The sequence below is a fragment of the Haliotis cracherodii genome, unplaced genomic scaffold (genome assembly GCF_022045235.1).
Source record: "Haliotis cracherodii isolate W230 unplaced genomic scaffold, xgHalCrac1.p SCAF_9, whole genome shotgun sequence".
NCBI lineage: Eukaryota > Metazoa > Mollusca > Gastropoda > Lepetellida > Haliotidae > Haliotis > Haliotis cracherodii.
Genome location: NW_027266343.1, coordinates 22949741 through 22967384, shown reverse-complemented (window position 1 = coordinate 22967384; position 17644 = coordinate 22949741). Strand labels below are relative to the sequence as shown.

The window sequence follows — 17644 nt, the reverse complement described above, 5'->3', positions numbered from 1 at the left end:
ATCAGGGGTATTTCCAAATGACGACATCCGATGAGCTCCGCCGTTCTTTTTGTCTTTAGGCTGAAGAAATTAATTAACATGCGCCCTTTGTCGAAATCTTTATAGATCACGGTTAACCAATCAGTGTTCAAAAATGAGTAAAACAAATATTGCCTCCAAGTTTATTTAGCTGTCCTTGCAGACAGTAGCCCAGTCTCTTGTCACGCTCAGTTGCGTTGCGTATCATTCGGGTACTCACGGGGAAAAAACAGTAACAAAGGCAACAACCTTTGATTTTGATAATTAAACTTCCTGCCCATTCAGTTTCCATAAAACAATTGTCAACACTCAATGTTTCTAGTCATCTGCTATTAATTTAACAAAATATATAACCAAGGACAGACAAAACAGAGCAGGCACATGTTAAGGATGTGTGCAGGGGAAACTTAAAAATCCCTACAATAAACGTCAATCTTGAATGATTAATTGTTATATTAAATAAGCCTGTACAAGCTAACAAGAATAATTCTTGAATGGTCTACAAGTCTTTCATACATGTGGTTTCTAACAATGTGTTTGTAAAATCAAACAATAGTTATCATTACGTATAATTTCTTTAAATATACTACCTCTATTACATCATATCCAATATTCCTATTTCTGGAGCACTCTACACTAAAAAAATCCTTAGATTTTCAACTGATGTCAGCCATCATTGTTAGGCAAACTGTACATTAAGCAAAATATCTATGCACACAGAGGAAAACGTCACTTCTTTCCAATCAGTACATGTGCATATAGATTGCTGAGGTTTGAGGGACTTTTTTATGATGTAATAGAGGTAGTATTTTAAGAATGATACACATTGATAGCTATTGTTGGATAATTCCTTTGAATACCCAACCTCTATTACCGTATTCAACGTAATAAGCGCCCCGCTCCAATGAGCCCCCATGGCGATATTTGCTTATATATTGGCAAGTGAACAATCCCAATTAGCACCCCTTCTGATTGATCAATGTACACAAGACTTATTTATTCGTGTATAATACGCACTTGTGTGTGGTGAATGATTAATACAGCAGAGGGTTTGGAGGGAAATAGCACTTCTGGTTCAGATGACCTAACTTTTATTTCTTGGGGTGACCTTCCACTTCTGGTAACCTGACATCACTTCCTTCTATGACATGACTTTCAGTTGCTTTTACTTAACTACCAGTTTCATTGATGACTGCTTATTCTGTTGTGACTTCTACTGAATCAAAGATCACCTCCAGATATTCCACTGCAAAACCAGTATTAACCTACTGGAAGTGATGTAGCAAAAGATCTACTACCATGAGAATAGTAACATCCATGTGCTCCTAACTTCTTTCTCTCTGCCACTGTCTGAACTTGGGGCATCAGGTTGTCGTAGTTGGTGGAGGAGCAGGGCAAGACCATGCCACAGCATTGGAGGAACCTTGGAGGAACCTTGGAGAAACCAGATGCCTGCATTTTCTCTGTGATAGTTTTCACCAGACTTGTGGGCAGAGATTTTCCAAGGAATATGTCCGCTCATGGCTGACAGAGCAGATCTGAACTGGAGTGGCATTGCCATTAAAAGTGGGAACAGTTTAGGAAACCAAATCTGTTTGGCTGAGCCAGAGCTGTGAGGATGACGACACAGTCCAAGCCCTCCATATTTCTCAGGAATCCAGCATAGGCCAAGGAGAAAATGTTTAAGCGACCATCTCCTCCCAACTCACTGACAGGGCATCCACAAGGAGGGCTTGCGTGTCTGGTACTGGACAGAAATATACGGGAAGCTTGTGGTTGAGACACGTCATGAACAAGTCAAGATGGGGGGAGTGTCCCAAGTCGTTTCTTACATAAGGACTTGGCGATGTAGAGACCACTCTTGATTTTGTTCTTTCAGGATAATCAGTCGGCTAAGACATATAGTTTCCCAGGAATGTGATGTGCTTCAAATCTGTTTGAGACTGCCTATGTTGAATAAACGTAATGTCTCCTTCAACAAACGTTGTTACTTCATGGCCCCCTATCACTACTACTGTGGTGTTGTCCATGGCAATCAGTGCCAATGACCAATGCAAGCCGACTGTCCAGGTGTGTATTGCGCGGTAAATCACTGAGATCTCCTGACAGTTGATATTTAAAAACATTGTCCTGTACAGGCTGAATCGGACTTGGTTGGATGAACAAGAAACCCTAGGTTACTAAGGACAGCAGCTGTATCAAGATCGTTTTCAGAAGTAGCTGTAGTTTGTCAAGTTTGACTGAGAGAAAATCATTAACATAGCTGCTCAATCTGTCAAGACAGAGATGTGCAACTAGGAAGACAGACGAGTCAAAACTCACACTCCATCCAAGTTGACCAGTGCGCGAATATCTCCCTTGTCTACAACATTTCGAACGGTAATGTCTGCAGCTGCCAACTTGGTGGAAACGCTGACCAGTAGGTCTGGATAGAAGTGCCAGATGCTGATGAAGAGGCTGGGCCTATTCTTTTCAAACAACCTCAAGTATGCAATAGTAGGACGTAAAAACCTTCTGGTTGGTGTGACGTTAATGTCGTTAATGTGTGTTTGTGTGCTAGTTCATACTGATGTCCATTTTATATAGACCTAGCCCAATGAGCTATCATGCTGCAGTTTGACATGAATACCCAATTCAGACACTGTATACTGACTCAGAGCCCACCAGTCCTTGTTTTAAACCCTAAATATCGAGCACCAGGCAGAGCAAAAACAAGTACCATCTTTTAACATCTTTTGGCATGATGCAGCTGGGGATCGAACCTTCAGTTCTCCGGGCAGATGCTCGATATCCGCTAGACCATGGGGTGGTCACCACACTTGTAATGTCTGAAAGTATACCCCCCCGAAAGTATACCTGAGTAGATTCTGGGGCCTGTCAGAATCTATCCCGGGGTAACTCAGTCTTGATTGATCTCTTCTGGTCAATTGCTGTAACAACATTGTCATCTGATTAAGATTACATAAATGCCTATTTAGTACACAATGAGTTTTAACTTTTAAGACATTCATTTCCTATTATTTAAATTGAGAAGACAAAGGTGGGAGCACCAGTTTTTCCATACAGTAATCATAATTAAAGAAATCTCACATTTGAGATGAGAATGTACATGAATGTACATGAAGTTTTCTTTTTTGGGAAGCATCTAACTCAGTCTTGATCTCTCCTGGTCAACTGCTGTAACAACATTGTCATCTGATTAAGTTTACATAAATGCCTATTCAGTACACATCTAATTAGTTTTAAAACAATCATAGCCTGTTATTTAAATTGAAAAGGCAAAGGTGGGAGCACAGTATTTATTACACCCACCTGACTATATTTAGAAGACTAAGAATGTAAATGGACAAAAGATTAGATGCGATGTCTTCTATAGTAATAATATATTCTTGATACTGTGATACATGTCTCCCCAAACAGAGGTACTTACTTGGTCCGATGGACCAAGGTGAGCTTATGCCGTACCGTGCTGTCCGTCGTCCATACATCAACAATTTCTTCAACAATGACTTCTTCTTCTGAACCACTAATTGGAAATGAAATTTGACTGGAAGCATCCCATGGTGGTGGGGATTCAAAATTGTACAAGTGGTGGGGCTGACCCCCCCAAGGGGCTGAATAGGGATAATTTGGCTATACTGCTTTAAACGACATCTTCTCTGGAACTAAGAGATAGATATCAACCATATTTGATTCGAAGCATTCTCCATTGGTCAGGATTCAATATTGTACAAATGGTGGGGCTGAGGGGCGGGGCCAAATAGGGGTAATTTGGCTAAACGACATCTTCTCTGGAACTAAGAGATAGATATCAACCATATTTGATTGGAAGCATTCTCCATTGGTCAGGATTCAAAATTGTACAAATGGTGGGGCTGGGCCAAGGAGGGGTAATTTTGCTATATTGCTTTAAACAACTTCTTCTCTGGAACTAAGAGATAGGTGTCAACCATATATGGTTGGAAGCATTTTCTGGTGACGAAAACTGTACAAATGGAAGGGCTGATTACCTCGAAAGGGGCTGAGGGGCGGGGCAAAAAAGGAGTAATTTGGCGCTATTGCGTTAAACGACTTCTTCTCTAGAACTAAGAGATAGATATCTAACATATTTGATTGGAAGCATTCTCCATTGGTGAGGATTCAAAATTGTACAAATGGTGGGGCTGAGTGGCATGGCCTAAGAGGGGTAATTTGGCTTTATTGCTTTAAACGACTTCTTCTCTGGAACTAAGAGATAGGTGTCAACCATATATGGTTGAAAGCATTTTCCGGAGACTAAATTCAAAATTGTACAAATGGAAGGGCTGATCATCCCCAAAAGGACTGAGGGGAGGGGCGAAACAGGAGTTATTTGGCGTTATTGCTATAAACGACTTCTTCTCTGGAACTAAGAGACAGATATCAATCATATTTGGTTGGAAGCATTCCAGGGGCTGGGGGAGTGGCCAGAAAGAGTTTACAACTTGGACACAGTTAAGATCCCCACCGTATAACCATATGTACAATTGCTGAGTATAATGAGAGGAATGCACATATGCTACCAGGACTGGCCCTTCTGTTCATCTGTCTGTCACGTCCAAAGGAGTTAGAACCCTGACCATAACATGCAAACCGATATTATCCCCATCCTATAATAAACAGATACATTGTTTACATTTGTTTGTTATGAAGAGAATAATACATTTATGCCAATAGGATTCGCCCTGGGGTCCAGCCTTGCCTCTGGAAACTTAGATCCTGGATCATAACATGGGAACGGTTAAATCTTTATGTCACATTTGTATCTAGAGAAGAACACGTTCATGCTGTCAGATTTGCCTTCCACCCATTTTAAATTCTGACAGAGTCAAAATTACAAAATATTTGCAGTATTATATACATGTACAATGCAAATGTATATTTTGTCATGATTGCATAAATATCCTGGTGAGCGATACAGGCCCTATGGGCCTCTTGTTTCTTCTTTGCATGTATAAAACAACATTTACAATTTTTGCATTAGATAACAATTTATCATTATCAACACCAGTGTAGATTTTGGGAACTGGGAGATTATACCCCCTGGGTGTAGATTCTGGGAAAGGGGGGTAGATTCTGGGAAGTCCCCCAAATCTCCCCGGGTATACTCTGAAAGGGGGTAGATTTTGGCAGCTTAAGCTAACAGTTAAACTGCCAAAATCTACCCCCATTCAGAGTTTACCCGGGTAGATTCTGGGAGCTCTTCTAAATAACGTCAGATAGGTGTAATAAATTTCACGAATCAATTGTCATTGTCTTAGTCAGAGTTTTTATATACTGAAAGCTCCTGTGAAATTGAAAAGATTTATTGCAAAGTTATGTTTTTTACCAAATCTGAAAGAATTTCGGTTTTGCAACAGATAAAATACTCCAGTAAGTGTTCAAATGGTTTCATTTGCCATACTGACTTCAGAAAATATGTTATTTCATAAAAAAACATGAACATGCCAAAATGTCAATTTACAAATCAATAGCGTGTGTGTCCACCTCTGGTTGTGATGCAAGCAACACATCTTCGTCTCATGGAATGGACCAGGCGTTGCACAAAGTCCTGTGGGATATCTGTCCATATCTGCTGGAGCATGTTTTGAAGTTCATGGAGCAGTATAGACAATGATGGTTCTGGACCACTTCCACTGGAGCCTGATTTATATACCTATACCACCACTACAGAGGGAATTTGTTATGTCAAAATGATAATGCCATTCAACAATCATCATGAGACTATAATAAATTGTAATGAAAATATTCTCTATTATTTCTCATACACATACCATTATTTTGAACAAAGTGATATTCAACATTTTTACAAATGTAAGCATTCATTTAAATGTGATCCAACGATAGTAAACAATCTATATTGAATCTCCAACCAGTTCTTTGGTTTTGGCATGGAATAATTGACTCGCTTGTTGTCTGCCCTGTTCTATGAACTTTTTTCTCTCGTCTTCGCTAATACCACTGGTCTTACGAGAATTTGATCGAATCTCCTGCTTCATTGCGTTGTATTTGGTTAGTTCTGACAACACTAAACGAAACTCCAGTGCTGTTGAAATATGATCCTTAATGCGAGTATCCAAATATTATCATTTTTTAATGCTTTCTTTTGCAACTTACGAGAAATAAATTTTATTGCTATTCCTGCCAGTCCTGAGACTCCGGCCGCTATTTCCATGCCAAGTACAATAGGCGCGACGATTACAGTTGATAATAAACCAACACCGGCTACACCAAATCCCATGCCATCTGTTACAAGCACGGTGTCAACTCCGCCGAGAACATTCACAGCTCTGCGATACTTTTTATACAATCCAAGTCTCAACTCCCTCTCCTTCTCTATTTGATGTTTTATGTGGCTTATTTGATGTAATCGAAATCCATCAACAGTATCCATCTTTTCAGATGCTTCATCGAGCGCCGGATATAAACCCATAGTGTATATTATTACATCATATAATAATTGGACTTGCTTCAATGTTTTGAGAGTATACATCAACCTTATTAAATGTATATTATACGGCATGAATATCTTAGTAAAAGAAATACTGTCACTTTTAATAATTTGGACCCCCTCAAGGGTTGCAATGGGTAATGCTCCCATATAAATAATACTGCAACGTTGACAGTGGTGTTTCTTAAGCCTTTTAATTGATAGACCTGGTAATATTTCGAAGGCATCTTCTGGTGCATCTTCAAACAAGACTTCAATAATAAGCGTAGAAAGATCAAGTAATTGCACTCAAGTTATCTTTAATATCATTGAATTCAGTAACCAAATTTAAACAGACATTTTTTGATGCCGGACGACTCATTAACATATGACCTGGGTTTTCTGGCAGGGGAGAGACTAACACACTTTTTCGTTTTGATGGAAGCCCCGAGTATGATCACACTATTTATTATCTTAGTTAAATTATGTCACTTACCCGTCATCACATATGGCGGGGTAATGACGATATTCAGTAGCCACTCGATTTTTGCTTCGATCATAGTCCATTTATTATCATCGTTGCGAGTAGGATTGTACGAAGTGTTTTTATTGAGTCTACTAACGTCGACATCACTTAAATCTCCAAGATTACCTGTGAATGTAACTTCAGTCCGCTTGTATACATTATCTTGTAAGTGTAAAGCATATAACTTACCATCGGTACAGGGTTTACCGAATCCTTCTGTGTCTCCGAGATCGGAAAGCGCAATTGTATTACATTGTCTGAGTGTTCCAGGGCCTGATGAATCAACCATTATTTATAATATGGGGTGTTACACTCAAGTATCCTATATGTACAGGTTGGTGTTTTAAATCTAATACAGAAATTTTGAGGTCTGAAATAATACCCTAATTTAAAATTTTATATTGTAATGATGAGAAAGATTCCGTTCTACCACTATTATATTTTTCATCTTTGACTGGAATAGCTCTTTGTAGAGTTGAAGGACTTTCGAGTTAAATATTATCCGTTGTACTGATCTGATCAAGATGGATGCACAACCCTTTATAGGGAACTAAATCGGGTAATTTAATTCCATGCACTATATCGTTGGGTGGTATTATTCCCGTTTTGCCTTCAAGTCCAAGTGTTTCTGCTAAGATCGCGACAAGAAGTAAATTCTCTTCTCCAGCGCTTAATTTCAGCATCCCATTCGACTCATTTTGCGTGAGACTAGCTCCCAAAGGTTTAAAAATTTCATCATTGAGTGAGCATACGCTGTAATACCCATCAGGTATAACAATGTGAGTGTGATCAATACCTATTTCACCTATTAAAAACCAATTATTTTCTCTCACATCATTTATATTGGTCCACCGCGGGTAATACATTACATCACATAGAGCGACTTCAAGTTGTCCAGTCGAGTTATCGATAGTATGAAGCAGTTGAATAGATTGACCATTTGTTATTCCCGGGAGTGTGACATACATATTAAATACACAATGATACTATATCATAACTTAAATATGAAATCAACTTATATTACTAATCAGTCGATTTTAGTAAGTGCCTCTGGTGTTAAGTGTTTTGTTAAATTCCCTGATATCTTTGAAAAATACAGAGTCACGGCAACTAGCGATAAAATGGTGCACGATTGGTTTTACAATCCAATGCAATTTTGGCAGAACCAGTTAAACTTTGCCATATGGTGTGCCACAACAGGATGTGGTGTATCTCTTTATGCCCCAGGATTTGAACTAAATAAGTCTGTTTTATCATTTCACGTGTACTATCAGATTAGACGTAAACTTAAAGAAATTAGTGCTCCATTACCGCAGGATCAAGCATGGAATGCATCAAATAATTAGGTGGGCATCCGAACGTATTTGTCAGGAATTTAATGTTTTTTTGAGTAAAGATTGGCGTCTGAGTGGAGTTTAACATGGTCTAGGTATTCTGTATGCTGGTGCACACTCTGTTAAAGAAGTCAGCGATGATTTACTGAAAAGAGGTCGGCTTCTTCAGAGCTTTGCTCTCTCAAGTAACGAGTGGAGAGACAATCGTATGAACTTTAAGGGTGGTTTGCTTTCACCGTCGAAAAGGTTGAGCAACCCCATGGAAATGCTTGGAATGAATTTCTTTATGAAAAAAACAGAAAATAATTTTACTAACACAGGAGTTGTAAGAGTTAATGAGTCAATAAGAACTTATGTATGGGCAATTTTTGGTGCACAATCACAAACACGAACGGGAATAATCCGTTCTGGGATGGCGCTCGATGCACAAAAACAGTTTGTCACAAATGTGGAGGATGCTATTAATGGCAAACACCGGTACACTAATCCGCCAGGTGGCACGTCGGAATTTCCGTCCCGGAAGTGTTGCTAATGTAAACATGTCGCACTACAGCGGTTTGACAGTTGAGAAGCTGAAGACAGAGCTGCGATGCCGTGGAGCAACTACACGCAGGAAGAAGATCGATTTGATTGAAAGGTATGTAATTGTACAAGAGACTTGCCAATTCTGTGTCAGTTTGCTTTGAATCTTCGAACAGTCTTTGTTTTGTTCCACTACGACTCGAGATTACCGCGGGAAATCCGAACTAAATGAAAATTGTTGTTATCGATAAACGAAACGTCAGGGGTGTGCAAATTTCATTTTATTGAATGAAAACCCGTGCATGTTGGTGAAATCTTAAATAAAGCATGCGTAAATATATTTTATCCATTATGCTATGTCAGTCGTCTACAGAGCATGAACTGGGGCTATAATGACTACATGTATGCAAAAGCAAAGACCATATACCGGCATATAGTCTCTGGCAAAGCCAATGGTGTATGCATTGACTCAATGCATCAGACAAAAATATATCAAAATAAATAGTACCGTATATATTAACCTTTTGATATTTTAATTAATATCTCGAGTGAAAAAAATGAGAAGAAAGCTTTAGTTAGGATTCCTAGCACAGCTAAGGTATCACAAGTACCATATGAGACTGCATGGGTAAAGTTTTTTTTACAATCTACAGTCCTGGCAAAATAACCCTCATTCAAGTTATTTTGGGCATTGTCTAATGTTCTTATTTCTGGGGTTTGACATGACCTGTGACATTTTCATTCTAAATCTAAGATATAATTGCAGTACTTTGAAAATAGAAATACCTTCTTACATGACTTCTGTTCCAAGGGTCTGGTTGCACAAAATATTTTTATTAATAGTAATCCAATGCATAGGTCAGCTTCATAGGTTTGATAATACATATCCTGTGAAAAATACATGAGAAATCTTTTCAATAAATGAGATACTGAAATTAGCAAAATGAAATTATTTGCTTTCAGACTGGAGATTTCTATGGGTATACGGACCGATATCTATTTCGAACGCTGACCTTGGGAATGTGGTGGAGCTCCTTTGCAATGAAATTACATGACTGACTGAATGTCTGTCTGACAACCGTGTGATGGTGTTGTACTATTGCATTCATTGTTAAAGTGGTAAGAGAGAGAGATCCTAAGCACAGATCAACAAACAAATGTGAGGCATTCAATGGTATTTTTTCATTATGTAATATCATGGGTACACTGTTATGTACATATATTCATCATTTCAATAGTTAAAACACAATAAAGTTGTTATATTTGAACATTTCTCACACATTCCAGTTGTACTTTCAAGTTCAAGTTTGTATTCAGAATTCAGCCCAAAGTACGGTTACACGTTTGTCGCTAAATATTGATCCACAATCTATAAACATTTCTACATAAATATGCTTACTTTGTGTGCATAATCCACAAACATCCTTGTACTATAACAACCGCTTTATTTGTACTTGTGTTAACAGACAATGTTCTCATGTGTACACTTTAAACTGTCTGAACTTGTGAATAACCCCACATACCTGGTCCATAACCAATGACTGGCACAATCATTCTGTCAACAATAAACACAACTCTTAAAGATATGTTTCCATTATATATAAATGTGAGCAAAATATTCATGGCTTTTCACTCTCTCAGTTTTCAGGTTGTTGTGCTAATGTATTTCTAACCAAACCCCATGAAGACTTTGGGGTGTCAAATATCCACAAGCACTTGTATGCAGATACAATTTAAAGTATTTCACCTTTGAACCACTATTTTTTTGATTTGTTTGAAAAGTCCTCCTCTGCAAAATACAATCATAATTGTTTCATCTAAATTTACATTCATAACCTATTTGCCACAAAAGCTTGCTACATCTGATTTCTGCAATTTGACAATAGTGTCACTTGCATTCAAAATGCCATCAGCAAACATCAATGTGATAATTTTATCAACTAACGCATTCACAAACATACCTTTGCAGTTTCCGGATTGTATTAGTTGAACAAGATCATTAAGAAACAGAGTAAACAGTAATCATACAGCAGTGAGCCGTGTCTAATACCCACCATACAGTCACTGTAGACAATCACACCTGTCTACTAGCAGTAAACTGTTGTACTTTCAATGCTATGAACAGACAACACTAGGTCATACAAACATACATGAATGTGTGAAGTATGTTTAGAATGGACATTTATTCATGCAAGTCGGTTTACAATGCTTGGGCGAAAGTTTGACAACATATAGAAAATTCGAACAATTCTAGTGCCTAGTGGAACTTTTGATGGATGAAGCTCCCTCTTAAGAATTTTGTAAGTTTTGCCAAGTCCAATAACACGCTCAATATGAATTCTCTTGGATGATACTCTGCGGTCGTGGACTACCTCTTGGGGTTCAAGCTGACTTCGACCTTTGAGCATTGTTGGAGTGTTGACTTTTACATCTGAAGATGAAAATATGTCCTGCACCATAATGCCTCTGTCCGCCATAATACACAAAACACACCTGGCTTGCACAAATGTGACCTCTCAATAATCTGCCTGTCACTTGTTGATCCACCATAACTGTCACTGACATAGGTAACAAGACCTCGAGGAGAACAACCAATCATAGTTTTCAGAGTGTTCCTGTTCTTGTACCTTGAGAAAGTGGCCCTCTGGTAATCTACATTGCCTGGCTTACAAATCGGGGTCTCAGTTGCATCTAGAATGACCCTTGTTGATGGGAAGCGCTCCTTGAAATTTTCTGGCATTGTATCTTGAACGGTGTCATGTGATGCCCATATGTTTAGCTCAGTCAGTTGGAAGTACAAAAAGTTTGTCCAGGTGAGAATTAATGTTGATACAGTACTTTCACTGATATGAAACAACATGGAAAGGTCAAAATCATCTCTTGCCTGTCTGAATTTTAACAAAGTCATAAAAAGCTGATCTTCTGGTGGTATTAAAGAACACTGATATGAAAGATGATTGACAGAGGGGCCAAGTACATGAAAGAAATATATAAAATGATCATAATTGTCAAAACCAGTGTAATACAAAACTGCTTTGTCATTATCAGTTATGTGATGAATCTGGAGCTCGATTCCGACAACAAGCTGCACTGTATGGCCACATCTTCTGTATGATCAACAGCATCTGACTGACAAATAATTTCATCGCATCCTGGTGAACAAATTTCAACCTAACTTCCCATCTTCCACATCTATAACATAGTGTCTAGGTTTCCTTGGTTCATTCACTTTCTTAAAGGAGAACACTGTTGGTATTGCACCCCTCTTCAGTCGTCTTTTCTTTCCTGAAAATAAAATATATAGAATTATTTCAAAATATCATCAGTTAAGGTTTTATCGGAATAAGGAATTTAGTTATTGTTCACATAATAACAATAAACATGGTAAATTCATGAACAAATATTATCAATGAGGACAAAAGCAAATTATTCAAAAAAATTGAGCAAAATTTTAAAAAAGGTGTTTATTTTAGTTGGGACAAATTTATGGGAATGAAATCTAAGCTAGAACATCTATTATTATTAAGATAACTTCATTTAATAGTATAGAACTCTATAATAGTAATAGAACTATATTTGGTCTACTCCTAAATAGATCGAACATCAAATTCAACAGTTTTTTGCATATATTATAAGCCTACTCAAGACTGGCATAACTTCAGGGTGGGAATAATTTAAATAGATTCTAATTATGTCAATTTTAACTTAACACGTAAAAAAGAATTGACTGAAAGTCATTCATCGCAATACATATAATTAATATTAGGACAAAAAATATTTATTTCAGTAAAATGTGGCACAGAGGACGACCGGCATATTTTTTTCTGCCAATATTTGGGTGAGCCCAATATTGTGCACCCAGATAAAAAAAAATATACCGTGACTAATACACTATATTCATGATTGATGTACATATCAAAATTACTGAATATTGTATTGCATTTGGTGGGTCACCAATACCAGATTCTGAGGTACAGGACAATAATAACATCAGTCCGTTCATTCGGTTACTAACTTCGTTGCTAATGACGCTTACCGGTGTCCGATAGCTTGTAGTCGCTGTCTAGGAAGTGATTACGACAAACCACTGAGTATGGACTTGGTTTCCATAATTTCTTGGATGCCGGATCCTCTCTTCTAATCGCCACACGCCATTTTATGCAAATATCCGGATCTTGAGGAAAACCGTGGCCGTCAGAACGACTGTCACATTGCGGTACGCAACAGCGCGAAGGCATTTTGTATGTAAACAATAGCATACGGAGCTAGCAACAAGGACGGAAATTCCGCAGCGGCCCCTGGACCGCTGTTTTGTACCGGTGTTTGCCATTCACCAGTTGACATACCATCTTCTAGAAAACGTTATCAAGATGTATTACAGTACGCTCAATCCAAAGTAGACTACGTTTATGCACCGGGACTATACATGTCTCCAAGTAATATGGAAATTAAGATCGGTCAAGTGATTGTTATAATAATAAATTTTTTATTGCTACCAATCAACGAAAAACAGGTATAAATTCAGATATTAATACCGAATTAATAACGACAACAAACACAGGGGAAATGGGAATAGTCAAGCCACAGATATCTACTGACGCTCCTTCTAACACACAACCACAAGTGTCACAACATATTGAAGCTAAAAATCAACAACATATCGATGAAAAAAAAGGGCTTATTGTAGGTGGAGTCGCGGCTGGTTTACTCATGATTTGGTTAAATAGTTCTTAATGAACTGATTTGGATAAATAGTCTTTAATGGATATGTACAACCACCGGCAATTGCTACGATCAGTGCCCACAAGTTTTGACTAAGTCAAGTGGTGGTCTTTGCTAATAAATTCAAGAGCCAGGAAACAATACTCCCTATTATACCGGGAAGTGCAGATGCGGCTTTCCCAGCGAGCTTTCCCAGTGCTTCTCCTTATGCTTATAAATGCTTTTTTATCCACTCTTTTACACCATCCTTATCACTAGGTGGTGTTGGTGGCCCATCTCCACCGGTTAACGTGAGAGTCAAAGTTGATATAATAAATCCTAATGAGGTTAAAATATTGGCAATGGTTATCGCCTGTTCTCTGAACAATGTTTTAATGTTATCGGCCAGTGTAGTATCATCGTTGAGGACTTGATCAATAGTTTCTCGAATTCGACTGATTTTGGAAAGAAGTGCCTTTCTATTACTCGAAGCCGCTTCGGGGCGGGCCTATCTTTCGTCTTCTAAGTTACGCAATCTTTCAGCAACGTGGCGTCTACTGAATTCATCGCCCACCTGTTCAAGTTTTGTTTTCTCATAAGCTATATGCTTGTTGAGTTCGGATAGCTTAGCTATATTATTGATGAGTTCTCCCCGCATTGTTTGCATTGCCTTGTCAAGACCTCGTAATTCCCTAATACTGAACTCTGAGGATGGTATCTGTAACGTGGAATTATCGTAGTAGGTATCCAAGATTTCTCCGAGTCCTTCCGAGGCCAGCTTCGAGCTTTCTTCCAAATTATCTTTATCTATGTTACCGAGTTCAGCACGCACAGTCCGAAGAACCTTAATAGTCTTCGCTGGAAGTTTTGCTCGTGAGTAGTCCACAAAACCTAATTCATTACGAACAGTGTTGATGCCATGTTTACTGGCTATCGTAGACAAGGCTAGGGGCTTATGAGTACGAGAATTCATAAGATCAATATCCGGAGAGCCACGCAGTTTTAATATTCCTTTACTATCTATCATAAACTTTGAATAGTCACGACCTATAGGAGTTTCTTTTAAGGCATCGTAATAATCATTTACGGTTGATTGTAAAAGTTCATCGTTAAGATTCATAAAACTGGTTTCATCAGTTCCCTCTTTGATTGTACACAGATTATCAAAGTTATCTAGATTAAAATCATCCATTTTTATATTAAACATAAGGTTACATAATTTCAATATAACAATGTCTTCGCAATACGGACGCAAGTTAAACCCACAACGTAGACTTCGGGATCCATTAGGGGTCAAGGCAATTCGCCAGTCTGTAACTATAACTAATAACCCGAGTACCATTGATAAGAATCAAACACTTCTGGTTCGCTTTCCTAATCTCTGCGTACACGGTGTGTTAGTTCCAGGAACTGCACTACTATCATTTACAATTAGTTTGAATTCTACCAACGCTAGCAGAGAGCTCGTTCAGAACATAGGTGGTGCGATTGTTAAGAAAATCGCGATAATAATCAGCCGTTTATGAAGTAGTGAGTATTGATGACAGCGATGTTTATTTCTGTTACATGGATCTCTGGAGAACGGCTAAAGAACGGGAAAACTTACATTACCAAGGTATTTGTAATCAGAACACATTGAGACTGCGTGTGGATGCTGATAGTGGTGATAATACCGTCGTAGGAGATAAGGTTGTTGCTGATGCATTAGTTAACCGATTCTATATTCCGCTAGACTTTGAATTACTTGATAGTCACATGCCCTTCTATCAAGCATCCCTAGGCGATAGGTTAGAATTCACTTTTAATGACAACAGCAGAGTAATCAAAGCCGCTGAAGATGGTACTAGCTATTCAATTGAAAATATCTCACTGGAGTATGATATGATAACAGATCCTGAATTAGCCAGACAAATTCGTAACCAGTATACCGGAAGTTTAGCCATTTTGTACGATCGCGTGCCTTGACACCGAAAGATCACCAGGAACAAAAGAGATACGACGGGGAATATCAACCTAAATCTTCCCGCTAGATCGTTGAAGGGTATTTTAATGTTGTTCGAGGACCCCTCTGATGCATTTGCAAGAGTTACCGAGAAGTTCTACAATCCCAAGATTACAAAAATAGAATTGACTATTGAGGGCGTGCCTAATCAACTATATAGTCAAGGCATGCGAGCATATCAACAGTGGGATGAGATTAAAAAACTCCCTTCTATAAAACGAAGCCCAGAAGTTAACGAGGTCGTGAAAGATCTGCTCTCGGGGATATATCGCTGGCTGAATTCCTTACCACGAAGTATGCGCTATTGCTTGACATGCAAACCACGATGACCAACTACACGGCAGTGGGCGGAGAATAGAAAATGCTAGCGAGGGTATTACTATGCAGATAATGAGGCTCCAGGAAGCGGCTAGTAAATTAAACAGATATTTGTACGTGATTATGGACGCGCAACTTAATACAGTCAAGTCTCGTTAATCCGACACTCGTTAATCCGACACAAATGATGGGAACCGATTGATTCAGTGCTATTTAGTCCCGTTAATCCGACATTCTCGCACTCCGACTCCGACACACCTAATTTGCAACGAATTGCCGAAATCACTCATTAATCAGTCTCGTTAATCCGACACAGTGATCAGCGTACTCCGTGGTCATCTGACCGCGAGTACACAACCCCGTGTTTTGACACGCACTGGCTGCAGAGATTAACTTAGCAATTAACAGGAAAAGCTATTCAAACCTGTATGTACAAAGCTATACAAATGTAGTTTACAAATTGAAGCCAGATAAATGTGCATGAAGCCAGTTTAAAATACGAACAGGTATATAAAACATGGTCGACTCACCATGGTCGACTGGTATGTAAACAAGAAAGCATGGATGACTTCATTAATATTCAAAGCCTGGCTACTGATCTTGGATCGGCAAATGCGATTGGAGCAACGCCACATGGTATTGCTGTTGGACAACGCCCCATCCCATGCTACTGTCGACATAACTAATGTGAAATGTCACTTTTTGCCACCAAACAACACATCGCACATTCAGCCACTAGATGCCGGGATCATAAAGAATTTCAAGCTTTATTATAAGAAACAGCAAATGAAATTACACCTGTGCCTTCAAAATGTTAGAAACAGAAAACACTGACAGACTATTTTAAGTAGATGAAGCAAGTTGTTAAGACAGTAGCACTTGCATTTACAGGAGGAAACGTGTGTCGTTGATCATGTGATAAATTCAGTGAGTAATGTCTCTATTGTTATGTATAAATGGGAAAATTATTATTATTATTGCAAAGTCATTAATTATAAATTAAGGAATGAATGAATAAACAACATAACAATATTAATATTTCGTTTTTAATGATTTTATTACAAGGTACACACGGTTATTATCTATCGTGAAGACGTCCGATTTTCGATCACAAATCACTTAATTTCGTTAATCCGACTTACTCGTTAATCCGACATGTCGATTAACGAGACTTGACTGTATACAGAATGGAAGATTTGTGCAAGCGATCTATTAATAATCTTTTACCTAAAGAACCGCACTGCGCTATCATCCTTGGGCAAATGGGTTGCGGAAAAACAGCTTTTATTCTAGATATTTTACAAAGTCATTATCGGGACGTTTCCGACCATATTATTATTCTGTGCCTGACTATAAGCATTAATAAAACGTACCTATCGAGAGATTGGGTAATGAATGATCCCGGGGTGTACAAAGTTGATCCGGGCGATCGTTTACAAGACTGTTTACGAGTATGTCACGAAAAATACAAAGGAAAATCAACTCTTTTCATAATAGACGACTGCAGTGCCAGTAAAGAACTTAACAAAAAGAAAGATATGCTGTCATATTTAGCATTCTCCGGACGGCATACTCAGCATAGCGTTTGGGTACTTACTCAAAAATACAACTCTGTCCTGAAAGATCTTAGAGAGCAGACTAAATGGGTAGCCCTGTTTCATTGCAAAGACGGAGATTCATTTGAGGAATGTCTACGTGAAAATGATGTTATTTATACCAAGCTTGAGCGAGATAAAGTCAGAAAACTGTTAGCAGAAACGAAGCATTGTAAACTT

At 38.4% G+C, this 17644-nt stretch overlaps 1 protein-coding gene and 1 pseudogene across 5 annotated transcripts in view; both read right to left on the bottom strand.

Moving 5' to 3' along the window:
• Positions 1-17644, bottom strand: part of LOC139452219 (hydroxylysine kinase-like) — a 184764-nt gene that overhangs the window by 40442 nt on the left and 126678 nt on the right. The window lies entirely within an intron of this gene.
• LOC139452218 (uncharacterized) lies at positions 11035-13107 on the bottom strand (annotated as a pseudogene).